General features: G+C 32.9%; 1 protein-coding gene across 2 annotated transcripts in view; it reads left to right on the top strand.

Annotated features, from left to right (window-relative positions):
* Positions 1-11,142: 11,142 nt before the first annotated feature.
* Positions 11,143-26,476, top strand: part of LOC149796908 (protocadherin-1-like) — a 45,176-nt gene continuing 29,842 nt past the window's right edge. The window contains exon 1 of one of the 2 annotated variants that reach the window (XM_089961564.1): positions 11,143-11,320. The gene's annotated coding sequence lies outside the window, so the exon portion shown is untranslated. Of the gene's footprint in view, positions 11,321-11,384; positions 11,475-26,476 lie in introns of those variants that run through there. The other variant, XM_089961565.1, reaches the window with a different exon arrangement.

A 26,476-nucleotide genomic window follows, 5' to 3' on the forward strand; every position in this document is an offset into this window, starting at 1 on the left:
AAGAAATGAGTTCAATAATTTATTTGAATTAATTGATACAATTTATCAGTATTCCACTGACCCATTAAAACAACCTAATTATTGAATTCCATCTACCTTTTGTTAGATTATTTATGTACCTTTAAACTTATACATTGAACAAGCACATAATTGGGTCTTGTTCTTGTTTAATTGTAAGGGCAGGCATACACTGTCGCTTCAGTGGTTGCACACAGAGGGGAAACCAGAAGCCTGCCATACAGATGTACTGTCTCTGCTTCAGGATATTGGAATAATTTTGAATTTGTCAGAATCATTGAAGAATGATGTGAAGGAGGGATTTTAGAATCAGCTGATACCGTTTGTAGTTAAATTTGTGTGACAAATTGAAGACCACAGTTCATCCCAGTTGGTGCTCGGAACAATTTGTCTCATTTAAATCTGATTTCATACCAAAGGTAAGTCCACTCTGTAAATGATTTCATTTTCATTTAAAGTGTGTTTTGTGGGGATAATTTGAAAAAGACACAATGAACTACTATATGCAAGTGTTTTTCTGTGACTGAATTGCAAAAGATGATATGAATTACCATATGCAAGTGTGTTTTGTGTGGCTCAGATTTGTAAAAGACATTATGAACTACTATATATACGAATATACTAGCTTCATTTCACTATTTTATTGGGAATTAAGTGCTTTGTTTTATTTTAATGTACAGCTGTACTGGGACTTTTTTGCTGACAAGTAACAGTACCTTCTGATTTTTTCTTCTCAGTTAAATATTTTCAGTTTATCCAAGTGCTAATGCTCATTGGACTTGAATAGTATTGATTAGGATTTAATTAATTTAATTATAATTAATTTAGAGCAAAACCCTTTCAAAGTAACAGAGATAATGATTTCAACAGACAACATATAGAAGGAGATCTGGCTGCATGGCATAGACCCAAAATCTGTCTATAAGTCAAACAGATTTTGCCTATAATGTGCAAATTTATGAATTTTGAATTTTGAATTCTCATTTGTGACAGGGTACTTTTTCATACTTTCATATTCAATTAATTCAATTAGCACATAATTCATTAGAAAATGTACAAAATGGTTTTTTATCACTTGGACCCTCAGCTATGTGTAAATATACATTTTTCAAAACATTAAATACTCTAACATTTCACAGGTGATTATCTTTAACAATGTCCTCAAGTCCCAGATTTAGATTTTATGCCGCAATTGACCCAAAATACTGAAGACCCAGTGTATACAGCAGTTATAACAAAGTACATGTTCTGTGGAACCAGTCTTGAAAGACAACCCCTTCTGCATAAAACAATCATAATGTCAAGACAGGTGGTCTCTCATTACATGTCATAATGCTATATAATCAATATATCTGCATTTAGGATCTGGTCTATCAATTAAAGTTGTCTCTCATAGCCTTGGTCTTTCAAGACCAGTTTTACTGTAATTGTTCCATGGTGGGGGTGGAGAAATTTTGTTGGTTTTGGTTTGTTTTAATGGAATACTTAACATGCTAGGAAGTGTGAGCTAATTGCCTTTCCCAAGGTATTACTGAGGCAGCCAACCTAGGCGGGTATCGAAAATATGACCCTCAGATTACAAGTCTGCAGCTTTATGAACCAAGTGCCTGGGGATGTATCTGTTCAGGCCCCATATTCTCAAAACTTTGTTTAAGTAAGACACTTAAAGTGCCAGCTCAGAACTATAAAATCATACACGACACTTTGAGGACATTCATGTCATGGAAATTTGACAGTCAGGAAGAGGAAACCAAATTAGGAAAAAATCTGAATGTTTTGTGATTCTATCTCTATTCCTACCAAAGACACCATAGATCATCAAAAGTTTGGGAATTTATGCTTCTTTTGTTTTGTGCTCAGAAAGTTTTGAGAATACAAGGTTAGGTTCAATAAATAAATTTTGTGGTGCTGTATGACCCAGCATATGTCACAGATACCAGCATTTGCACACACATGTTCAGATGGATACTAACAGTTAACTGTAATGAAGAGACTTGAACTGACTCTCCGATGGCTTTTGTTGTGTAAATTGTCTGACATTTGGTAATTTGCATAAAAGCAATAAAAATGGTATTGCTACCGTTTAAGTCTCTGGCATAATTTAAAAGTTATAACAGGTGAAAATGTCAAGGTGATATTGCTTGGCCCTTCTGGTAGTTGACAAACATGAAGACAGGTTGACCATAATCACCTGTCATTTAGACCTTCCAGTAAAATGTTCATTATAGGCCGCTACACTCAGGTAATAAATATTGCAGTTCATCATCTGCCAGAATTTTCTTGCTCGCATTTTCAGTACATGCACATCACTGTACAGTACCTATTCATCACTGTACATGCACATCACTGTACCTATTCATCACTGTACATGCACATCACTGTACCTATTCATTGGTTACACTAGAACCAAATACCGATTCCAGTAAAAAAGTTGATCTTCACACCACATTAAGAAAACATGTATTTCATCTGACATGCATGGAGTAGGTGAACAGAATCCCCTCATTACTGAACATATCTGCATTGCAACCCAATTAATAATAGACACATTATCAATGTTCTGACCTTTATTGCTTTTAACATTTTAGGTATTCAACCTAATATGGAAATGAAAACACATGGTCAGATGAAAAGGTACAAACAGACATTTCTATTACTGCAGTCATGTTCAGTCCAATTTTCTATTTTACAGAATTTAGGTGATTCATTTGATTGCTTCCATGTATTATGTACTTGTCTAATCATTTGTCTTGTTTCATATTCTTTTCCTTACTAATGGTGGATATATCAGGTCTATCAATCAATGTTGACCAACAACAGCAATGCTGAATCAATACGATAAGATACTTAGTTAAACAGGGTGCATAATGCATGTATCGAGTCTTTAAAGAAGTTTTATCCCTTCTTTCTAAAATATCATAATTTATTATTTTGAATAACATTACAAGTATATAACTGTTTATCAGTAACTGATTGATACAATTTACAATTTCCATTTTATGGTACTATACCTACTTATACTTCTATGCAGTATTTCATTGCTGGTTTTATGGTAGACTGTCAAGTTCCTATAAATTCCTACAAATATAAGGATTTATGTAATTCTTCTGTTGTTAAAAATTGCTTTAAATTCATATGTTGTTAATTTTTTTAATATATTCTATCCTTTGAATTCTATTTTCTAGTTCAAATTTACATGTTGTTTATCTCCATACATTTCATTACCTCTTGTGTATTTAATACTTGTACACCAGTAGTGTTATTTTTTGTGGTATGGTGGATGTTTTTTTAAACGGTTATTTTATTATTTTCTGTTTTGAAACTTGTCGTCAACAGTTACCAGGATGCAGATTTCAGTAAGTCACATGATCCTTATACATTGTATTATATTGTTCATAAAAGGTTTTTGCAACATTTTGCTGATCATGTACCTTATATAATTGCTTATAAGACAAGTCCAACTGCAAACTGCACTGATCCAGATCTGCCATCACCTAATGCACTGGCAGATCTGGGTCTGTGCAGCTTGTTAAGAATAATCAGTAGAACAAGTAACATAGACCCTGATCTGCAGCTGCATTATGCTATGGCAGATCTAGGTCATTTTTGTTTGCAGTTTGACTTGACTTATAAGCATGTACATACGTACTGCATATTCAACCCACTATACACTTAATAAACAAAATTTCTCTTTAAGGATGAGTTCTAACCAAAACAGTGAAAACGTTCTCAGAAACAAAATCCTTGAAAGTTTGGTTGTCTTAATCCATAAAGAGATATAAATGTCAGAATGAACCTTTGATAGAAATCCAAGAGATGACTATACAACTTGTACTTTGACTGTTTGATAAGGACCAGTTATAAATTGTTAAAATAATTTGCATCAAGTGGTATGTTATCCTTAATTCAAGAGTCCTTTCTTCCATGAGAGAGCAAAATATAGATTTTTCAGTTTGCTCATTTACTTTGAAGGTACTGTTAAGATTTTATGAGGAAAATGCAGAGTTACATTAAAGATATCATGTGATAATTTCTGAACTTATTTTACGAGTATTATTGCTGACATTAAATTCAGTGTATAAGGAAGAAATGCTGTGAGGATATGGGATTGAAATGATGGGCTTGGTTTTGTTTGGTGCTTTATGGCACAGCAATACATGAAGGCTATTTGGTTCTGGGGCACCTGGATTAAAGCACCTTGCCCAAGGAGACATCACGGTAGCTAACCAAGACTGGGCCAAGATAGGATATGAACCATTTTTGGTCACAAGCCTGGCATGCCAACCACTGAGCCACTTCAACTCCAGCTACAAGGGGAGGTAATATATTCAGCTTGTAAATACAACATTTAATTTTTGTTGGTTACTTTTATAGCTGCATTGTATTTGAGACGTTTTTAAATGCTTTTTGTTTTTTTTTAATTCAGGGTACTAATCATCTTTAAATCCTCTAAATATTAACTTATAATTTATTTTATTTGCTTGAGAAAAATCATATCAGTTTAAAAATAAAATCCTATATTTTCCTATCAATTTAAAAACAAAATCCTATATTTTCCTATCAATTTAAAAACAAAATTCTATATTTTCCTATCCATTTCAAAACAAAATCCTATATTTTCCTATCAATTTAAAAACAAAATCCTATATTTTCCTATCAGTTTAAAAACAAAATCCTATATTTTCCTATCAGTTTAAAAACAAAATCCTATATTTTCCTATCAGTTTAAAAACAAAATCCTATATTTTCCTATCAGTTTTAAAAACAAAATCCTATATTTTCCTATCAGTTTAAAAACAAAATCCTATATTTTCCTATCAATTTAAAAACAAAATCCTATATTTTCCTATCAGTTTAAAAACAAAATCCTATATTTTCCTATCAGTTTAAAAACAAAATCCTATATTTTCCTATCAATTTAAAAACAAAATCCTATACTTTCCTATCAGTTTAAAAACAAAATCCTATATTTTCCTCTCATGCACACACACAAACCCTATATTTCCCTATCAGTTTAAAAACAAAATCTTGTATTTTATATTTTTCACACACAAATTCCTATATACCTATATTTTAGACCTAAAATCTGGCTTGACAGCCTGCAATGGATAAAATTATGTTTCAGTATTATATTTCAGAAATATGTTATTTTCTCCAATATGAATCTAAAAAATGGGGAAAAACCAAGTATGTATTGATGCTAAGATGTTTTGTTGTTGTTCTTGTTACTGTTCATTTATAAGAAATAATCTGTGAATTCCAAATACATACGGATCTAAATCACACATTTTCATTGGAGACATCTATTTCCTCATCTGATATCAAGAGTTTTACCCACGAGTAGACCTATTGATTAATAATGTCATCTGAGATGAGCAAATTATCTTATGAACTCTGAGGTATAAAACAGATAATTTGCTGTATAGCTTATGTCATTGTTCCAAATTACCACATTTTATTGCAAAATGTTTTATCTGAATTTTTCTTATTAAGGTTACCAGTGTATACATTATCACTGTGGAAAAGCTTTTGGGAATATTGCTTGATCATTTGACAAACTTTGCATGTCGACCAACTATAAACCGTCTGATTCAGTATCAAGTGAAATATAGCTGTTTACTTCTGATTTCACACCAGAGACCAAAGCAAAATACAAATTAGATAGCTAACTGCTGTGATAAGAAAAATAGATGGTTTTGAGGTCAGACTTTTAGTCTCAAAAATATAATTACACCATTTATCAGCTATTGAAGAGATTATATCCAGTCTCTGATTTGCCCATTTAGACTGACCATTGGTCATGGAAAGTGACCAGAGGGCAGTAATACTCACTGATTGTAAATCAGTTAAGATCAGTATCTGTCAATACTGGGACATGTTGATATCTATGTAATTGTTTGCTCTTCTCCTGGAGTAAGGTTTGGCACACTTTATTGTTTTATGATAGGGACATTGAAACGTTTATGATCATAAGAGAATAGTGTTATTACAGTTTGAAGGACATAAAATGACAGAATTATATTTACCACACTAACCATGCAGTTGAATCATTAATTAGTTTAAAAGTTTATTTGAAATTAACTGCATATCATAATCTGATTTCCCTACAGGAACAATAAATGTCTACCTGATCTTGAACTGTCACTTAAAGGAGTAATTCACTCAGTTGGAGCAGTCTTTACAGTTATAGTGCTGCCAGCAAATGGCTGTTTCTTTATTATTTGCATGCTTTCTCAATTGTAAAGTTTCTTTATTATTTGCATGCTTTCTCAATTGTAAATAGCAATGAGCTGAACATTGATGAGGATTGAAATTTGTCACTATTGACAATTAGCAAACAAAACATGTCTCTGCTTGTATTCATGGTGGGTTTAAGGTCTAGCTTGTATTCATAATGGGTTTCAAAATAAGGTCTAGTTTGTATTCATGATGGATTTCAAAATAAGGTCTAGTTTGTATTCATGGTGGGTTTCAAAATAAGGTCTAGCTTGTATTCATGATGGGTTTCAAAATAAGGTCTAGCTTGTATTCATGGTGGGTTTCAAAATAAGGTCTAGTTTGTATTCATGGTGGGTTTCAAAATAAGGTCTAGTTTGTGTCCATGGTGGGTTTCAAAATAAGGTCTAGCTTGTATTCATGATGGGTTTCAAAATAAGGTCTAGTTTGTGTTCATGGTGGGTTTCAAAATAAGGTCTAGTTTGTATTTATGGTGGGTTTCAAAATAAGGTCTCATTTGTGTTCATGGTGGGTTTCAAAATAAGGTCTAGTTTATATCCATGGTGGGTTTAAGGTCTAGCTTGTATTCATGGTGGGTTTCAAAATAAGGTCTAGTTTGTGTTCATGGTGGGTTTCAAAATAAGGTCTAGTTTATATTCTTGGTGGGTTTCAAAATAAGGTCTAGTTTATATTCATGGTGGGTTTCAAAATAAGGTCTAGTTTGTATTCACGGTGGGTTTCAAAATAAGGTTTAGTTTGTATTCATGGTGGGTTTCAAAATAAGGTCTAGCTTGTATTCATGGTGGGTTTCAAAATAAGGTCTAGTTTATATTCATGGTGGGTTTCAAAATAAGGTCTAGTTTATATTCATGGTGGGTTTCAAAATAAGGTCTAGTTTGTATTCATCTTGGGTTTCAAAATAAGGTCTAGTTTGTATTCTTGGTGGGTTTAAGGTCTAGCTTGTATTCATGGTGGGTTTCAAGATAAGGTCTAGTTTATATTCATGGTGGGTTTCAAAATAAGGTCTAGCTTGTATTCATGGTGGGTTTCAAAATAAGGTCTAGTTTGCATTCATGGTGGGTTGCATTTTTTTGTATGACCAACTTTAAATCATTCACATAACTTGTGACTGTACTTGTACATTAATTTATAATGATGAAAACTGGAAAAGAATTTCAGATAATATTCTATGACGATGTAATGCGCTTTCCTGTAATAGACACTCATGTTTCCCTTAGACATTATTCTATGATGATTTAATGAGCTTTCTTGTAATAGACACTCATGTTTCCATTAGACATTATTCTATGATGATTTAATGAGCTTTCCTGTAATAGACACTCATGTTTCCCTTAGACATTATTCTATGATGATTTAATGAGCTTTCCTGTAATAGACACTCATGTTTCCCTTAGACATTATTCTATGATGATTTAATGAGCTTTCCTGTAATAGACACTCATGTTTCCCTTAGACATTATTCTATGATGATTTAATGAACTTTCCTGTAATAGACACTCATGTTTCCCTTAGACATTATTCTGTGATGATTTGATGAGCTTTCCTGTAATAGACACTCATGTTTCCCTTAGACATTATTCTATGATGATTTAATGAGCTTTCCTGTAATAGACACTCATGTTTCCATTAGACATTATTCTATGATGATTTAATGAGCTTTCCTGTAATAGACACTCGTGTTTCCCTTAGACATTGTTTGTAAGTGGAGCTCTCTTAAAATATGGAGCATGTAGTAACCCTTGTGTCCATCTGTCCTTTCTTTTGGTACATATTAGTGGAACTTGTTCTGCGGTTTTTCATTGATTGCCATAAAACTTTAAAAGTTATTAAGTTATTGACAAATCACTTTTCTCCTGCAATTTGTGTTTGTGATTTTGCACATTTTGTCTTGTAGTATTGTATTGTTTTTCTAGCAAGAACAAGTCCCTCGGTTTTTTATGGACTGCATGGAACATTTGCCATTATAAATGTGATTGTGATCTTGGCAATAAAATGTTTTTATGTTTGTTTTAAAAAAACTGTAATGCTGCAATTTTTGTTAGATGTATTGCCCTTTTACATCTTGTGTATGACACATTTTATTAGCACATCTGGTCCTGCAGTTTTTGATGAATTGCCATAAAACTTGGTTAATATGCTGGTCATGATCTGAAAATGTCCATGCCGACAAATCATTCAGCTCCACCATAATCTTGTTTAAAGCTATTGTTCGTTTTGTCTTGCAGGTTAATGCAGTGTATGATACAATCTCATTAGCACAACACTGCCTCATATGTTGATGGATTGCCATGGAACTTGGTACAAATTATGATCATCAGCAGAAGATGCACATAAAAAACTTAGATCTCCACAACTGTGTTGAGTTCATGATTTGTTTTTTAAGCATATACAGCATATAACTCAATCTCAGTAGTGCAACTTGTCCTGTGATTTGACTTTCAATTTTTTTAAGGAGTGCTAAACCTGATTGGTTGGTTGTTATGAGCTTAACAGAAAGTAACTGAAAGAAGTAAAAACCAAGTTTGGAAAAATTTAAATAATTTAATCCTCAAAGTTATAAAACGAAAATGTAAGAGGAACTTACAATATTATGAATTAAATCCAAAATAATCCTAAAATTTAAACAATAAGTTCAATTTATTAAATAAGTTCAAAAGATTAGTGTATTCCAAATGAATTCCAGTTCCTGAATATGCTGATTTGCCAATATCCTTGAATGTGCTGAAATGCCAACAGTCTTGATGTATTGCAATGGCATTGTGTAGAACATCATTGAAAAACATTCACAATAATATCAAATTGTTGCTTTAGTTGTAACTCCAATAAATAATTTAAATAAATTATTCGTCTCAAATTAAATCTAAACACAGCATCAAACATCTGCAGGCTCAGATAAATCCAGCTTGCTAGAGTGTGAATAACTGTGAATTTTTGAAAATGTCTACAAGCATCTTTGTAATTGTTTGCTGACAATATCTCTTGCCTATTAAATTATTGCAGTGTAATAAAACTGGATAAACCACTACCTTTTAACCTGAGTGATTTTTAATAAGAAATGTGTCAGTAACTATATCAAATTAAAAGGAATATATATATATATATATATATATATATATATATATATATATATATATATATATATATATATATATATATATATATATATTTATTTATTTATTTATTTATTTTATTTTATTTTATGTATGAAACACAATAAAAGAATCACCATTAATGCTGCAATGGATATACTTGAGTTGACCCACATTTGACAAATACATCTTTTTTAAGTCTTCTGTGTATCTACTTAAAATCTAACCAACTAATTACATTCAAGTGCCCTCATTAACAAATTGTTAGAAGGAAGACTTGAATTGCTTAGTACATACTTTTACTCAGTGCAATTGTTTTATACTGGTTGTTCTGTCTTCTGTAATCGAATAGCATTCATTGCCATGATGTCAATGGGAATGGTAATGGAGGTGGGTGGGTCCTGGTCTGGTTGGCAGAAAGACCATAGACTTATCCTATATTTGATGACTAACTACAGGGCGGCAATGTTGTCAAAAAAACAAATAATACCTCTCCTTCTGTAACTATCATTAAGTCTGACTAAGATTATGTACTTTGGTTTCAAATCAATAAAACTAATTGATTTCTGAAACTTGTGAAATTTTTTTTGGTGTAGTTTATGGTCCTCTATTGGATTCAAGGTTTCTTTATTAAAGATGAAATTGATATGCTGTATCCTATAATTACTGTCATGTGTACATTGATTCAGTATGTGTCATTAACTGGACCTAAGATCAATAATTATTTTAAAAAATGCTTCTTCTACAAAAATATGTCAATTTTTGTGCTGAGATGTTAATTTGTTTCAATGATACTGCAAAAAATTTGTGATGAGTATAATTGACCTAAAAGCAAGAAATACTTGATCAGAAAATTAATGCCACTGTGAAAATACTGATAGACATAAATAATTATCTTATTACATGAAATAGAAGATGTGATGATGATATCATAATTGATTCTGCAACTTTCAAAATGACATGTGTTATTGACTATTCTGTTATTTCTAGCAATGATCTAAAATATGATTATTTATGCATTCATGAACTTTATCAACATTTTACTGCTGGTTAGTTACTAGTTTTAGTTTCTATCACAAAACTAAGTAAATTTTACTTGTCGACAATAATACATAATCATAATAACTGAGATGGAAAGAAAATAAAAAGAAGATTTTATTAAAAACAGTGATACAGGTCAACTAGAAGAGATATTAAAGAAGACTCCAGATGAACATAATCATATATAATTATTTTAAAAAAGTATGGTTTGGAACTAAAAGTTAAAAGGCCTAAGAAACTATCACCAAAAGAGAAATATACATGATGATAATTAAACAAAAAAAGGACAAATTTTATCTATCTTTATTTGAATTAAATCAGTAGAGGCAGTCCTTTATAATCTTTTTGCCATTTAATTTTTGCTGATAATAAGTGAGCTCCACTTCATTTGGTAATAAATTTGCATCTTATGCGAGTTTTTTTTCTGATTTCTTCATGATTCTGCCGACCAGAGCTCTGTACACATTTCATTATGACATCATATAGGTATTTTCTGATGATCCCTGTAATCTATCTATTATGCATTTGCATTTAGAAGGCTTGAAAATTAACACACATTGGAACATACAAAATTCTAGTCAGATCATGCCCATTTGAGTCGTTAAGTTTATAGAATATGTAGTTATCCTATCGTGAGTTCTCTTGTCATTAGATTTGCCTGCTGAACTGCATGCAATGGAGAAATAAGACCCACCACAAACCACTCTAGTATCATTTTCATACCCAGTGAGTGAATGAATACACCGTCAGGTCAAATGACTGTATCAACATACAGTACCAGTTTTGAGGTAGAGCATTTGCCAAATGGATGGTTTAAAACTGGGTGCAGAATGAATTAAGTGGTTTAATTGGCCAGGATTTTTGGGCAATTTAATTGCTTCTGTTTGCCAGTTAAAATGCAGAAGCTATGATAGACTCTGACAGCAAATCTTCAGGTAAGTACAAGTTACACTGATGATCATGCTGCTTTAACTGTCTGATACTCCTAGTAAAAGGTTTATTTTTATGAATAACTATGAATTTCTATTGAGATGATTATGCCAACAACATACAAATGTGTGCTTCTGCAAATGCCTTTGAAAGTGTAAGGTATGTATATATATATACATACATACATACATACATACATACTTACTAACATACACACATACATACATACTTACAGACAGACAGACAGACAGAGATAATATATTCTTGCATGCACAGATTAAACTACCAAAGTACCAAACTCTTTATAAAATAATTAAAAAACAATCGGGTTGGATGGGTGCTAGTGAAAACACATATTTGAGAGGGGCAGCAGCTTATTAGAACAGATTCAAGTTATTTGAATAATATAAAGCCATATGATGATTTTGCACAGTTCCAACCTGTATTTCTTTTATTTTATTGGTACAAGTTAATTTGCAGATATTTTTATTACAACCTAATGTATGCTTTCCACGAAATATACCTCACGGCCTTTCTGTGGAAGTCTCAGTATTATACTCTACAAGGGATAACAGTATGATTCTTTTGGGATACTGTGAATAGCTGTTGAAAATTATCTTCCTCAGTTCTCTGGTGGGGGCATGTATGAAAGGTAGGATGACATCCTGTTTTATGTGTTGAGATGTTCTAACATTTATTGTTTTGTCATCAGTTGTAATTCTATCTAAGATTTACATTTTTGTAAACTGGAGAAAAACTTATGGATAAAATGCATGACTTCATCAGTTCAGTATTTATAAATACTTGTGTCACCTCAGTGTCCATGAGACATTTCGAGACATGTTTTTGATAGTGTTTTCTATTGGTTGATGACCATTCATACTAAAAGCCATGTATAATAAGAAGTTTCTCCAAATTAAAATATATAACACAAACTGATCAACTCTAAGAACTATGGTTTACCTCTTCATTTTTGCCTCATTGTTAGTCAGTGTTAAACTGTATTTTGATTCTACATAATATAACAGGACATCTACAGTTCAACTCTGCTACTTGAGCTGACTAAACTTGTTCTTCCAAAACTGAAGACTTGTACAAGCTATCTGCAAAATGATTCATATTCCTACACCCAACTAACTGGGCAACTTAAAATCTTTGTTAAGCTAGAAAACATAAATGCAATTTGCCCATAGTTTGTTTAGAAAAAAAGAACAAAATTTCTATTTTGAGATGACCTTCCATGCATCTCCTGTGCTGGGCTATAAATCAATGTTGGGAACTGAGACCTTCAATTATGTATATAGTTGCCAGCTCTTTGTACAAGCACAGGAATCCAAGATAATGTGATGCAGGCAATAACAATTTCCATGCCCAACTAGCCCTGACAAAGTCATTGCAGAGTTAGTAAAACTTATTTAACTTGCCCATTTCATGTATCTTCTATGCCAAAGTAGTAGGTGAATATTGGATGATGGGACTTAATTTAATCTTTAGTAGACCCAGATAGGCTGGCAACTAGGGGTCAAATATATTGACTAATTACAGTTTATATTTATGATTAAATAGATATAAATTATAAGATACTAAGATTTCATAATTCAGTGAAATATATACAGAAGAGACATTCAAGTGACCATGCACATGTAGGTTCTTTTTATACAAGTGACAAATACTTAAACCTTAAGAAAAGGAGTTCATATATATTGTCCTTTTTAAGCAAGTGAAATGATTTTTCAGGTGTACCTTAAATGGATTTTACTTTTTTATTAATTATGTTGCATCTAGTCATATATAATGATGAAAAATGTCTATGCTGGTAAAGTCAATTCAGAGGTATCGATCATGAGATATATTTGCCCTTTGTTACATGCATCATTTGTGCTAAAGGGAAAATAGAAAGTTTTCAGTACTTTTCAGCAAGATTGTTCTTTCCTGCTTCAAACAACTAGAGTTAACATCTTATTTTGCTGTACTTCATGCCAGTCTAAGTCCAGCTGTGCTTTCCTTCATGTCTTAAGAGGTGACTAATGGAGTCATGGGTCATGGTGATGACTCAGAGGCCAACATACTTGACTTGAAACTGAAGGTTATGGGTTTGAATCCTACCACTGAATTGGCTCATGGCAGCTTCCATCATATGTCCCTGGGCATTTCACTTGACTCCAATTGCCTTGGCACAAAATAATCTATTTGTGTTGCTGTGTTGTACAACATTCGGCATATGATTTTGTAAATCTTGTTAGCCTACCCTTTTGACATACTAATCTCGGTTTTGACATAGATATTTCTTTGGGCATGTAAATACTTACCTTCTAAAGTAAAATGGATATACAAGTTTCCAAATAAATTTGAATAATTGCCAAAATGGTATGTGTAACAAAATTCTAAAATATGACACTCATTACTGAAATAGTTGGTGATGAATGTATAGATGACCAGACTGTGACTCTTGCTTTACACATTACACCACAGCTGCATTATTTTGAAATGATTTTGAAAAAAATTACTATCAATATTAAAAGTACTGAATCTTTAAACAGAAATTTTACACTGTATGTATTCACTATCATCTTTATGAACACCTACATATGAATGGCTGTTTATGGTTCACTTTTATTATTATTTTGGGTCATTTTTACCTGTGTATTAAAGACACCTACCCATAAAGGACATATTTGTCATTGTAGACTTTGTAGACCAAGCACTTAGGAATAACCATAATCATTATTAGTAAATCCAACTTTATATATAATTTACATTCGAAAAGAAGATTAAAAAAGTTGAATCATTTGATCATGTTTTCTATCAGACTTTAGTCTACTGGTGTGATCTCAGTGCCTTGTGATACTATTTTATTCTCAAAGAAAGGCACAGTATTTAAATGTGAACAGCCTTGCATAAAAAGAGAGGAATTATTTTTTATTACGTTCAGTTTTACTACCTTTTCTAAAACTTGATGGTGCCCTACAGATTTAGTAAAATGAGATTGTTGAGCTTTTTTATCAAGCAAATGATAAATACAGTAGACAAGTATATCAAAAATTATTCATGGAACTGCAACAAGGCCATGCAGATTAAAGGTAACATGTTGATGATGTTTCAAGAGCAAAGCAATTGGACCTCATCATTTGCTTCATGGCACTCAGAGGGTAGAGAATATTATCCTTCAACTTTGAAAGCTGTTCTCAAATCTTTAATCTTGCTTTGTAATAATTTTGGTCTCATAGATTTGTAATCCATGACAAGCACAAAGCTCCTTTTGTACTGCATTGAGGAAAATGGTTTAAAATATACCTGCCAATATTTAAACAGAGTGAGCTAATTTGAATCAATCAAAAGTTTTCCATTAAATATCTTCTCACCTTTGGTACACATGCCTTGTTATTACTCTGCATACAAAATATTGATAAGCCATTCACACCTGTAATGACACCTTTAGCTCATGTACATTTCTATTAAATCAATTGATGGTAGGAATCATATGGGAAATATATTTATTGCACATTGAATACATACAGTAAGAAATGGGGTTTGGGAGCTAATAGTCTAGTTTTTATTTAAAATTAATTTATTTCTGGAAACTACAGATTCAGATCTGGTCTTGAAGGTTTTGCATTAATATTCACATTTAATTTACAACACATTTTGCAGGCATTTAAACATAACTGTGAAACTTTTTTACTTTTTGCATATATGGTTGATTCATTTTGTTATCTGACATCAGTTATATGATGGCAGATTAGGGTTGATGTTGTTTGCAGATAGATCCAAATTATAAGAAAGTATATATGTTACCATATCATCGTCCTCATTGGCCAAGGCTCCAATATGTTAACCCTATCTACACCTTGGCGGATCATTAGATAGTTTAGTGCTTTGTCCTAACGACATCTATTGGATGTTGGGAGTTTTTTCACTTATTATGTAATGCCAACAAAGCAATAGCGTGTAACAGCAATTGTACATGGGTCAAAAATAGTGGAGGCAATACACTTCAAAAGGATGCTTTGTAAGTTTAACATCAAAAGTATGAATGTACCAGACAGATGCCATTACAGGTGTTTTTGAGGTAAAGGATGTCTTTGTACAAACATGGACTGGCAGTGGAAAAATGCTCATTTCTGAGTCCATTCCAGTTGTTTGCTCCCCTTGTCTCAATTGTGTAGGAACAGTGTTTAGATTTGAACAACCTGATTTTGATTATAAGTATGCGTGGCCTGCTCACAGACTCGAAGCACTGAAATATCTGATTGATCCACCAAGGTATAGAGAGGGTTAACATATTAGAATCAAGGATCTAGTGAAGATGCCATATCATGAGATTTAATGAAGTTCACATACTTTTTCAATGAGAAGTGTTACAAACTAAATCTATCATTTGAGTTAAATTTGACCAGTGTTGGTAAGTTACCACTTGATCATGCACACATGCAATGGTGTGCAATGTATGAAATCAAAATACTATGTCTAACAGATCAAGAATCCCATCTCTCCATAGCTTTCTTATTGTGTGTACATCAGAAAATTGCCTAATTATGGCCCTAGATATACAGAAATAAACATTTTTTTTCATAAAAGTAATTGAAAACATCTTGGCATCCATTTTAAAAGATCGGCCTGATCTTTGCATATTTTACATGATCATTGTCATTGTCATTATTGTCATTTGTCATTGTCATTGTTGTCATTTGTCATTGTCATTCCTGGTACATTAACAACTTTTTCTTGCAAGCGTATAGTAAGACCATTTCTCATCTCAAGATGCATGTGAGGAAATACTGTAACAAACATTTATTGAATTGATAGATTTGTAAAAATCAATATATAGGTATTCTAATTATGGGCTAGCAGAAAATGTTTGGATTTTCAGTCTAAGCTATATGATTAAATCCCAGCCATGTCTTTGCTGAAAATAAATTTCATGGCTGACTAATGCTTCGATTTCCCTGTGAGATCTTTTTGTCCAGCTCATCATTATTCTTAATGAATAAATTACTATCATTTCTATTTCATCACGTCACATCAATTTTGGCTTTTTACCGTATTTCATGTAAATAATTGCCATCCACTTATTGGATCAGAAATTATTAATGAGAGAAAACAGTCACAGGCCACACACTATAAAAATGCCTGATTTTAAAGCCCAGGTAATAATCTTGACAATTTTGTATAGAGTTATGATTTTGATCTTTATATAGAGTTATGATTTTGATCTTTATATAGAGTTATGATTTTGATCTTTATATAGAGTTATGATTTTGAATTCCTTTTATACTGAAAATTTTGCAACATTACTGGATCTGTTCAAATTGTGTTGTGTTCTTAAACACATTCTGCAGTTTTACAGCAGAGAGTGGACTCATTTTTTGAGGAATATCCTTGAAACATTTTGTCAGATTATGTAAAGGTTTGGTAGTGGCAGGGGGACTTATAATCAAGCATAGTTTATCTTGGTATAAATATGGTGTATAGAATTATTACATTTCCAGTACATGATATTGATGGTAGATGTACCGTCTGTACTTGCATACAAGTTAGATCCAACGACAAACCTCATGATTCGCTGGCAGACCTGCATCATCGCAGTTTGTTAAGAGTAATTGTTACAATAAACAACATAGGCTTATGTCAGCAGATCAGGGTCTTTGTTGTTTGAAGTTGAAATCGTGAGTATTTATGGTACATCTGTTTGGTCTTCCTAATTTGTTACAGCTGTTCCCACTCAGGATCATCGAAAATTTTCACTTTCATGCCGATAACTGACATAGTAAAGAAACAATGTTGGCAGATAATTTAAGATGGCTTAAATTCTATACTATTTTGATAGACTTTATAATTTTCTCAGTTGAGAATCTGCTACTGTAACATTAGTGAAGTAACTACAGGTAGAAATTATATGGATGCTGTAACAAAACTAGTTAAACAACTATAGGTCACCCAGGGGCAAGATTTTCCCAATTATCCTCTCACCCTCAGTCCTCTCACAATAGGATGTCCCGTCTTTTTCTTTACCAAATTAAATGGGACAGTGACCTTTGGGGTTCTATCAAAGGGATTTTAACAGCTTTTCCACAACCAGTTATTTACTTGGTATCTGGCCAGACTCAAAAGTGATGTGTCAGGGTAGATGATTACAGAGTGGAGGTGTAGAACTATTGACAGTAAGATGTACAGCAGTTTGTTCTTCACAATCTGGTGTAAATGCCTAGGACAATTTGTTATACAGTATTTTCATGACTGCCATCCATCTTTCTATAAATAGGCAGTGGACTGGCCTTCAAACAATATTTTTTTTTTTTCATTTTGTACTAGGCGCTATTGGAGTGCTGTGTAGCAATCAATATAGTGGCCCCAGTGCACTCAAAACTTGAAGGTTAGATTTTTTGAAAGCTGTGATGATGGCTAAGTGATTAAGGCATTGGACTTGAGACCAGAAGGATGCATGTTTAGTACCTACCATTTGATCAGCTACTCATCAAAGCACTACTTGACTGTTCATATCAGCACAAGATAACCTTCATGTGTTGCAGTCTAGTTCAATGCTTGACCTAAGCAAATCAAACCAAACCAGATTTTTTTTCTTAATTCCTGTCAGCAAAGTAGTGCATACTGTATTAGTAGTAAATTTGCCTAAGTGGGCTCAAAGTATCCCATAGAGTCTAAGTTTTTCTTGGCTTGCTTAGCCCCACCATGGACTTTTTGGGGGCATATTTATCAACCTTACATGGTAGCATATATTTGTCTCATCATCCACAGCCTATTAGAGGGCTAATAATTAAGGTATGTCCGAGTATGTGTAGTTACATATTAATGTGTTTTGAACTAGCCCCCTCCCCCAAACCAAGCAGGAGGCATAGCAACTATAAGCTGAAATAACTACAACAGATTCCTTTGATTTTAATCAAAGAATAAAGTTTGCTTTATTTTTGTTGAAGCAGAGATCTGGGAAACATCATTCAGGTTGATACACAAGAAATGATTCTCTTGTTTAAAATGAGACTTGGGTATACTTGGAGAAAATTTTATAAAGGTTTGTTTGGCACCTAGTAGATACCTTGTCACAGACCATTCTGCATACCTGTACATTTCTGCCAGTGTGTTCTGCCTCTACAGCATCTTTAAGGGGAATGGTAAAAAGCACTCGCCTTTACCAATCACTGCTCTCTCACCTCTCTCTTTGTGGGTGGAGTGTCAGGCTTGGTCAATGCTTATATGTGAGAAAGCTTGTCAGTAGCTTCCTGTGGGTCATTTCTTCTTACTGGGACATTCCTGGGTTCTTTGTCTGCCAGCTTTACAGGATGCCATGTACAGCATATTTTGTGCTGATAAATGGTGTTAAACCCAAAACAACAACAGCATCTTGAGGAGAGTAAAATTCGTAATCCAAATCAAGAAAGGGCCCAGTTAACAGCTCAGCTTTTGTAGTTCACTCAGATAACCTAACCTTGTTATTACTGCAGTATAAATGTAAATAGTATTCATACGTGTGTGACTTACCTGGCCTTATTCAACATTTACAATAGACACTGTGTAAAATTCTATATCAGTTTCATCAGGCCTACTGAAAGTACCATTGGTACAATTTTCCTTTCACCATTCTTATCTCTATTAGAACAAAGCAGAAACATTATTATTAAGCCCATTTTGTCAGGAGCATTACATAAAAATCACTTTTGCATCTGCATACATGTTCATCTGTCTGTATGTACATACATCTATCTATACAATAGATCCACCTTTTACTTTCCTTTTATGTCAGTACCATTTTATCATGCCATCTTTGTAGCTAGTATATAGGTTCAGTGTATGCTTATCTTTATCTAGCTAAATAAATGACCCAATTATGAAAACTTAGGGTGGGCTTGACATGCTTGTTGTGTCAAGATTTTTGTCGATGTGTATGCCACTGGCCCGTAAAACAACTACAAAACAACATATTGTGTTAAAGGTGAACAATGGTGCAGATAAAGTCAAATATATTCTTTTGAACATAACTAGGTGTTATGTACGAAGAAAGCAGTACCAGATTCCATTTTCATTAAGTCAAACATAAAAATGAATTTTTATTTTTCTGTTATTTGTCTTGATTCATAAAATATGGACAAGTTGCAGTCTAAAGAACAAAAATCTTTAATCATTGGAATAGATGCAATTTTTTCCCATCATTTTTTAATACCCAATAAACTCAAAGATCTATTTTGTATACCTGTCATAATTATCTGTTGGACCACTAACATGTTATGGTATACAGAAGGAATTATTTGGAATCAAATGTTATTTACTGTTCATTTTATACTTTCAGATGTAAAAATTAGCTTATCCAAGGTATAAAATATTTATCAAAAATTTTCTTGTTTGAGAGGCAATAACAGATGCAAAAATGATGACTTTAGCTAATGAGGCTAATGTAACATGGATACCCAACCCTAGATACCACTAATGTAACATGGATACCCAACCCTAGATACCACTAATGTAACATGGATACCCAACCCTAGATATCACTAATGTAACATGGATACCCAACCCTAGATACAACTAATGTAACATGGATACCCAACCCTAGATACCACTAATGTAAAATGGATACCCAACCCTAGATACCACTAATGTAACATGGATACCCAACCCTAGATACCACTAATGTAACATGGATAACCAACCCTAGATGCCACTAATGTAACATGGATACCCAACCCTAGATACCACTAATGTAACATGGATACCCAACCCTAGATACCACTAATGTAACATGAATACCCCACCCTAGATACCACAATTGTAACATGGACACCCAACCCTAGATACCACTAATGTAACATGGATACCCATCCCTAGATACCACTAACAAATTTTTTTCACCTACTTGTTATACATATTTAGCTAGAAAGCATGAACTTCCATTGTATATTAGCTGACACATACTTGTAATGCACTGGAACTTTGCTTTTATTTTAAATGAAAACTGAAGTGAACATTGTTCAAAACACTTTGGAGCTGCAGGATGATTCCATAAAAGCAAATCTTATTACATGTAGAAAACTATAGAGTTGGATGCATATATATATATATATATATATATATATATATATATATATATATATATATATATATATATATATATATATATATATATATATATATATATATATATATATATATATATATATGTGCCCATAGAAGAATACATTTTTGAATATGGTTGTCATGGTAAAATCTTGCAGAGGGATGCTTATGGAAAATACAAATAACTGATGATAAAAAGGATGAATATGGATACTGTTACTTGAAATAACCTGATATCAGGATTACAAAGGACCAGTGACTCATATTCAAAGTTCAAGTTGCAGGTGCAGACAAGGAAAAAGATCTATCCATTTTTATTTCAGGCACATAACGAATAAACTCAACTTAAACAAATAAACATTTCTTGACTTCATTCAAATTTAATGTTATAACTAAATATGTCCAGTTTAATTCAGGTTTGAAACATACCATATTGAAGTGTTTTTTTTTTCATAATATGTATACTTGTATATGTATTTCCATCATTAGAAATCCAATGTATGAAGGATATCATTGGATTTTTTATGCAGATCTTGCAAATATTTGAGAGAGAAACTTTGATCCAGTCCTTAGCATGCCAAGAATCAATGGGGAAAAATATTGAAAGGGCATGGGGGGTGGGGGTGGGGAGAATATTTGTACATGTAGCTCCCATTTATGACCCACATTAATATCCTGCTAGGAGTGTAGATAAATAGACTGTCAGACCAAACTGACTGGAACTAACGAGCAGATTTTTTAAAAACTATTAGGAATTGATGATTGTGATGATTTCAAAATAAGACTGAACTCATGATGAACATTACTTTTTCAACCCAAAAATTTGTGGGATTTCCTTTTTTTGTCCAAAAGGTCCTGGCCTGCTTCATAAACCTGAATATTTATTAAATTCATTTGTGAAAACTTTTAATTGCCTTAGTAAGGTCAATATGTATCCTGTCATATGTTGAGTGTATAATGTTATGACATCATCAGTCCATCTGTCCATTAATATTTGCTTGACTGGCCCATGACTCTAATGGTTGGAGAAATTGTTTTGAAACTTTGGCACTGTTGGATAGCATAGACAGGTCTCCTTCCTCAAGGTCAATGCCATGACAATGGAGAATGTGGTACTGTAACTTGCAGTTTCGTCTGGAGTATACTTTTTGAACCACATAATATATTTCAATGAAACTTCAGCTAATTAGGTCACAAATAGGGATAATGTAAGTCAGTTACCTATTTTCTTATTCATTTTATGTTTGTCCTTCTGTTACCATTTGTTTCTGCAAAATAACTCAATTGCTACACCACAACAGTTACCAAATTTTGCCAATGGCTTGCATTTGTGGTAAGAAATAAATCTATTAATTTTGGTTGAAAAGGCAAAGGTTAAGGTCACTGTGACTAAAGAAGAAAAATGGTTTTTGCACAAAATTATTTGTAACTACCATACTTGGACCAAACATTGTGGATGGCTTGAACCCAGTGTAAGAAAGAAGGTAATGAATTTCAGTGTCAGAAGGTCAAGGACACTGAGGCTGATTAAATAAAACAGTGTCTGTGCAATCATGGACATCACCCAGACTTTATGGAAGGTTTGAACTTAGAGTAAAAAGAGAATAAATTTGGAGTCAAAAGGTCAAAGGTCAGAGTCAGAATCACTGTGACTGCAAGCAAAATGGGTTGTGCATAAAATTGCAGTTGTTGACCATGTACTTTCACCAGAAGTTTGTGGGTGACTGACATGTTGGGTAAGAAAGAAGCCTGCTGTTTTGGAATCAAAAGGTCTGAGATCAAGATTATTGTGACTGAATAAATTCAAAACTGTTTCTTTCTCATGCCTTTTCAGAGGAAACAGTATCATTGCTTCCATCTGTATGCCCTCCTATAGCACTTTCACTTAAAACTGTTTGAGATTATGAGATGAAACTTGGCATATCTAAACGTCATCACTAGAAGGTGTGTCATGCACCATATTAGGGGTACTTTATTTGAGATCAAGGTCAAGGTTCAATATTTTAACTTTTCTATAACACATTTTCTTCTGCTTTTCAACTTGAAAGCTATTTGATATGAAGGTACAAAACTCAGAACACTTACGCATACAAGTATGGTGTCCTGACTTGAAGGTCAAGGTCACAGCTCAATATTATGTTTTCAATTGCTCTTTCAATCGGGCTTTAAAACTTTAAGATGATGTGATAGTAAGGGAAGAAACTTAGCATGCCTATACACTGTCACTTCAAGGTATGTCTCACACCTCATGGGTTCTGTCTTTAAGGTGAAGGTCATGGCTGGATATATTTACCTTCCATTCTACAAATTGAATGTTGTGTAAGATCAAAGGATGAAAATTCCATGCCTCATTATAGGCCATATCTTCATGGTCAATGTCATGGCTCAGTATTTTCCATTTTCCATCACACTTTTCCTTCTCTTCCATACTTTTAAAACCATTTAAGATTAATGGTGAAACTTGGCATATTTGTACAACATTACTAGAAGGTGTGTTATGTTGCACAACAAGTGTTCTAGCTTCACAATTAAGTTAATGTTTCATTATTTTATGTTTCCATCACACATTTCCTTCTACTGTACAACTTCAAAGCCATTTAAGATTAATGGATGAAACTTGGTATACATTTACATCATCACTTGAAGGTGTGTTGCATACTACATTGGGGATCCTGTAAGGTCAAGGTCTGGAATCTGTATTTTATGCTTTCAATCATACTTTCTTTTTTACTCTAAGACTTTAAAGCTGTTTGAGATAAAGGGATGAGATTTGGTACATGTATATGTTATCATCAGCAGGTAGTTTGTGTACTAACTTGAGAGACTTTATTTTCAAGGTCAAGGTCATAGTGTTATACGTTCAGATCTTCTTTTATACTTTTCTTTCTGCTCTATCATTGATTATTTGATGTGAATGGATGAAACTTGACATAACTATATATCATCATTCAAATATGTGTCATTTACCATGTTGTGTGTCTGTGTGTGTGTGTGTGTGTGTGTTGAGGCTTATTGGTCAAGGTCACAGGTCACAGTTTCAGACACATTTGCTTTTCTGCTTAATAACTTAGCAGTTGTTTAACATAAATGTATGAAGTTTGGTGAACTTATATTTTGTCACTGGTATTGTGTTGCACCTAGTGACTTTGCACCTCTGCCTTCAAGGTCATAGATTCCATTATTGGTTAACATTTATGACCTCACCTTAGTAGGTACAATAAAATTCAATGAATTTGCTTGCTTGCATATTAACTTTAGACTTGCTACCTTGACCAAGATTTGTGAATGATCACACTTAAGGTGTGGAAGAGGCCTATTGATTTGGGGGTCTAAAGGTCAAAGAACAGGGTCATTGTAGCTTAAAGAAAAATGTGTTTTGCAGAATAATGTTTTGTTTTACAGTGATTTCCTTGGCCAAACTTTGAGGATTGTCTGCATTTATTGTAGAAAAGAAACCTATAGGTTTTAGGCTGTAAAAGATTAGAGGTCACTGTCAGTTAATAGTTTCTGCATAGTAAGTTTGGTTCAAGATCACATACTTAGACCAAAGGTTAAGGTCATTGAAACCCATTGGTTAATACTCACCAGAATCCCCAATGCTGTAGTAGTGCCTTCATAGAGGACCAATTAACACAGGGTAGGTCTATAATGTGCAGTTCATGGTACTCTTGCCTTCCCATATATATGTTCATGGTACTCTTGCTTTCCCATATATATCTTCATGGTACTCTTGCTTTCCCATGTATATGTTCATGGTACTCTTACTTTCCCATATATATGTTTATGGTACTCTTTCTTTCCCATATATATATATATATATATTTATGGTACTCTTGCTTTCCCATATATATATTCATGGTACTCTTGCTTTCCCATGTATATGTTCATGGTACTCTTGCTTTCCCATATATATCTTCATGGTACTCTTGCTTTCCCATTTATATATTCATGGTACTCTTACTTTCCCATATATATGTTCATGGTACTCTTGCTTTCCCATGTATATGTTCATGGTACTCTTGCTTTCCCATGTATATGTTCATGGTACTCTTGCTTTCCCATACATATTTGGACGAAAATTTAATAAGATTGACACCATAATGATACAATTATCAAGTCCATTAGCCCACAGGTAAAAGTCATTACTAGTATGGAAAAGGTCATTTAATCTGCTTCTTTAGGTATTATGGTTAAAGAAAATTTAGATGGTGTGACTAAATTATACAACTGAGGTTTTTTCTAGAACCAAATTATACTTAAAAATGCTTTTATAAATCTAAAAATGGTAATCATAAGTAATTTAAAGTTTCAAAACAGATGTTTTGTGAAAGCGAGCCTGGAAATATATGAAAATAAAAGTTCATTAAAGTATACAGGGTCTTGGAATGAAGTAAACCTTTCTTGGCTAACATGGCTACTCCATAGTCCAATTATAATGTTTAAGATTGGTCCACTCCCAAGAAACTCTTATAAGAAATGTTAAATTAAATTAGTTCTAGGAAATTATATATGGCTAGAGACATTGTCTGAATCCATATTTAAATAATCTTTTAAACTTGTGTGAAATCAGAAATTACTGACGCAGTTTAGTTTGAAGCCATTGGTTTATATTATCACATTTATCTAAACAGTTTGAGATGATGAGCATGTGTAATTTGTTTCACGGTAGGTAGAGAAAATAGATAAATAGATGACAAAGATTGGGGAAAAATTACATTTAAAAATGTGAAAACTTGTGTACTTATTTTAAGTTGAAAAATTGATATAAATACTAAGAGTTACCATTATAGTTTTTTGCCCCCCTCCCCTAAAAAAATAGATTTCTTAACCTCAAATTGTTTGGATTATTTAATTTGTCTGCAGTTTAATAAATGTAACAATTTCATGGAACATAACCTTGCATATGAGTGATTTGTCACAAGAATCTTTGTTTCTGCCACTTTGATATGTTTATCTCTTTATCTGAGAATAGAAAAATATCATACTGAACTTTGAGTGCAGGATGAACTCATCCTACCCAAGACACGATTTTAAACAGATCCACACACTATAATCAAGACAACCAAACTGTGAGATAAAAAATCCTATCGCATGATCTTATTGGGGTTTATCAGAGAACCATTCAAACTCATGACCAGAAAAATACACCTGTTAACTTCAGTGATTTAATTGTTTTGTGATTCTTATTAGTGGCTGAGTTACAATAGAGTTAGAAATAGAACACACTTGGCAACAATTTGGGGCTTAAATGTCCAGTCCCATGACTTCCTTGAGAGAGGATGACATTTCCGCTTCCTGGTTTCTTGTTGTCTATGATTTTAACGTCCTTATTTTTTTTCAGACACTGCAACAATTGCCTTGTATTTACCTTTGTTCCTGTAATTGTGGAGGAAAAAATTACAAGTGTGGAGCGCAAATCTAAGTTTAGGATTGCATTGATTTTTCTGTTTCAGTTAGACATTTTATGTTTGAAAGATCCTTGTGAGAAACTTGAGTTGTACTGTACCTGATATATTTTTATCTTTTTTAGCCTTGCAGGTCGTAAGAATTAGTTTTTTTATGACAATTAAAGACTTCTTTTGCTACATAACAAAGCACCCATCACTTGATTCTTATTGATATAAAAAAAATAATGATGGAAATATAATTTGTTTCCTCAGTTCTGGGCCTTAATATTCTTTCCCATGATTACCATTAGTGAGCATGTTATTTCTGCTTCCTGGTTTCTTGTTGTCTATCATGTTGTATGTCCTTGTTTTCTTTCAAGCACTGTTAGACATGCCTTGCATTTACAGTTGCTCCTGTAAATTTGGAGGAAAAAATTAAAAAGAGTGGAGTACAAATCTAAGTTTAGGGTTGCTTTGATTTTCTGTGGACCATTTACATGATGGGAATATACAGACCATTTACATGATGGGAATATATTGACCATTTACATGATGGGAATATACAGACCATTTACATGATGGGAATATATTGACCATTTACATGATGGGAACATACAGACCATTTACATGATGGGAATATACAGACCATTTAAATGATGGGAATATACAGACCATTTACATGATGGGAATATATTGACTATTTACATG

The sequence above is a fragment of the Sinohyriopsis cumingii genome, chromosome 6, assembly GCF_028554795.1.
Source record: "Sinohyriopsis cumingii isolate HCF-2022 chromosome 6, ASM2855479v2, whole genome shotgun sequence".
In the NCBI taxonomy this organism is placed as follows: Eukaryota; Metazoa; Mollusca; class Bivalvia; order Unionida; family Unionidae; genus Sinohyriopsis; species Sinohyriopsis cumingii.